Source organism: Salvelinus sp. IW2-2015, linkage group LG7 (genome assembly GCF_002910315.2).
Source record: "Salvelinus sp. IW2-2015 linkage group LG7, ASM291031v2, whole genome shotgun sequence".
Classification (NCBI taxonomy): Eukaryota; Metazoa; Chordata; class Actinopteri; order Salmoniformes; family Salmonidae; genus Salvelinus; species Salvelinus sp. IW2-2015.
Window position 1 is genome coordinate 9561734 of NC_036847.1, and position 3142 is coordinate 9564875.

At 51.0% G+C, this 3142-nt stretch overlaps 1 protein-coding gene across 1 annotated transcript in view; it reads right to left on the reverse strand.

Moving 5' to 3' along the window:
• prdm16 (PR domain containing 16) overlaps positions 1-3142 on the reverse strand; it is a 33202-nt gene that overhangs the window by 10671 nt on the left and 19389 nt on the right. The gene's annotated exons all lie outside the window — the stretch shown is intronic.

The following is a 3142-nucleotide window of genomic DNA, read 5'->3' on the forward strand; positions in this document are numbered from 1 at the left end:
ATAAGTTAATTTAGGTGAAACGGGGGACCCACCCGCGCGGAATGCTCTCATGCTCGTGTTTTCTTGACATAGAGCGGTGACGGACCCAACAGGGTTGGTTCTGCCGCCGCCGACAGCAGCGAATCGTTGCCCCACAGGTGACACTTTGACAGGGCTTCTCCTTGTTGTGCATGTTACGCCAATGCCGCTGGAGGTTGGGAAGAGAGATGCTGATAAAAACGAACACGTACTCCTCGGTCACCAGGTATTTACACGCTGCGGGCAGCACACGGGGAGGGCAAGGCGCCGCAAATTATGATTTCAGCACTCTTTGTGCTATATTTTGTGCAACAGGTTAATGTAAAGATGGTAGGTTGAATCTAATACCTGCCTTCATTGCATTGAATTCTAACTGCCGCTTGAAAGCAGAAAGCGCCTCGAGAAAGACATTGGAAGCATAGCGAGAGAGAAAGGGATGCCAGAGCAGTAGAGAGAGAGAGAGAGAGACAGAGAGAGAAGAGAGAGAGATCGAGAGAGAAGGAGAGAGAGAGAGAGAGAGAGAGAGAGAGAAGGCAGAGAGTCGATAGAGAGCGGTTTAGAGAGAGGAGAGAGAGGCAGACGAAGAGAGAGGACGGAGGGTACCGAGGAGACTGGAGGTCAAGCCAGGGGATGGAGGAGCAGAGAGAGAGAAGAAAGAAGAGAGAGAGGAGACGCGAGAGAGAGCGCCGCACTGGAGAGAGAGGGACTGGAGACGGAGAAACCGCATCGAAAATGGGTAATCGCCGGGGCAGGACTCTTCGGGGCTCATGACGAGAGACCTGAGGGATGTCGGAGAGCTGCGCAGCGCGAAGAAGGCGCACGCGAACAGGTCGAGAAGGAGAGGCGGGAGGAGAGGATGCGAGAGATATCAGAGGACTTGCAAACCGAGAGATGCCGATTGGAAGATGAGAGCAATGAGAGAGTAGGCTTAGACTGTAAGTCGTCAGCGGGCGCAAAGACACGGCAGGCGAAAAAAAGGAGAGCTGGGGAAGCCGGAGAAAGAGCGAAGAGGAAAGATGACGAGAAAGAGTTGTAGAGAGTGCGTCTAATGAGTGGCCTGCTTCCACTGTGATAGAACAAACAGTAGTATGGCACCAGATGCCTTCAAGTCTAAACACGTGAGGCCAACAGATGCTTAATCTACTATTGGCGCTCTTCTACATGACACATTGTCCACTGCAGCTCTGACACACACACACAACACACACACAAATCGCCGCAGCGGGTTTTCCCCCTTGCCTGCCATGGTGGGAGAGTATGGAGTGTGTTTTGTGCGTCCGGTCAATTCAAGCACACGCAAGTAATATGATGAATAGGCAACCGCCATTCAGTGGTCAGAACACTAAACCTAGAAGCAAAACAGCGGTTTTCACTCCGTCACTACATCATAGTCAGCGAAAAAACACACAAAAAAAGACTATGCGGTCAATTAACACTGCAATAGCGCACCGTGTGGTGGAGAAACATTGATGCGCCACCCAGTGGGATTGGGAGTACAATATTTGGCAGCCCTTGATGCAGCACAGCCAGCTCAACATCCACTCTGACTACTGCTCAATCTCACTCCCCACTTTAGTGCCGCTAAATCTTCCCGGGACAATCTGGCGCAACCCGGGGTTGGCATGCCAACCCAAGAGACAAACAAGCAGGTAGGAACACGTGGTCCTGATTGAGGGAGGATTTCTGCGAAAAATGTTCGCAATATATCATGGGGTCACACACACACACACACACACACACACACACACACACACCACCACACGCCACACACGCACAACGCACGCACACACGCACACACGCACACACGCACACACGCACCACACACGCACACACACACACACACACACACACGTACATCTATTTAACCTGGCCATAAATAAACAGTGGCCAGGCCTTGTCAAAACCCCCAGCCCACTGACACTGGCTCTTTGTTGTGTGTGTGTTTGCATCAGGGCCTGCAGACCTGCTACAAGGTGACCTCTGCTAACCCCAACAAACACCACACACACACACACACACACACACACTGACGTCAGACAGCAAGCCCCTGCTGCTGCAAGGCTGGCATTCAGGGCTAATTGCTTTGGGAAAAGTTGCTGGTGATCAAGCTTTGGAATCAAGATGCAGGGCCCTTTTCATGTTCTGCCGTGTGTTTGTGTGTGCGTGTGTGTTTGTGTGTGCGCTACGTGCGTACATGCGCGTACTCAAGCTCGCTAACATCCAGACTTGGAGCACCACACTTCACAGAGCATGGTCGAGCGCCAACACTAATTCCTTTTTTTCTCTCTCTGTGTTTATATTTATTTGTGTCTGAAGGGACGTGAAATTCCGACTTTTTTTTCTCTACTCCCCGGCAGTCCAGAACATTGCGAGGGGGCTGCACATGGAGCGTTACCGACTGAATGGGGTCTTTCAGTGGTCAGGTCTAAAGTGTGGCCAATTTCTGGAGCAGAAAGCAGCCGTCTGATAGGATCTCAGGCAGGCAAATGGCCCTAAGACAATGAAGCATGAAGGCCTCGGCTAGAAGGCCCTGGTCTCTCTTTCTGTCCGTCTCTCACACACATACACTCTGTCGCTCTCGCTTGGTCGCTCTTTTCCTCTCCTGGTGTTTCTTTCTCTCTCTACTTGTCGCTCTCCCTCTCTCTCTCACGGTCACTCTCTACCTCATCTCGGTCTCTCCTTGTCGCTCCCTCTCCCTCTCCCTCTGTGCTGCTTTTGGTCTTATTTGCCTGAAAAGTGGCAGAGATAATGATGTCTGCTATTTGTTATGGTAAATTGTTTCTAAATGAGCTAATCAGTAGATTGTTTGGACTAGGCCCGGGAACTGGGTCCCCTGAGAAAAATCTCTCTCTCCATCTCGTTCTGTAGATTGTGCTCAAAGAGTTGGCACTACAGCTCAACAGAGGACAAAGTGCACCACTTTGGGGCCGGGCCCTCAGGTTAGCCAAGTTTCCAATAGTAGGAGGTTCATTTGAAAATGAGATTGCAGGTTCCTTTCTAAAGTAGAACTGCTTGGCTATCACTGTCCCTCTTGCCATTTACAGTCAATATGTTCTCAAACTGCACACGGTTTATTGGGCTCCAAGATGGAGGTGGCGAGGGCGAGAGATGGAGAAACAGAGAG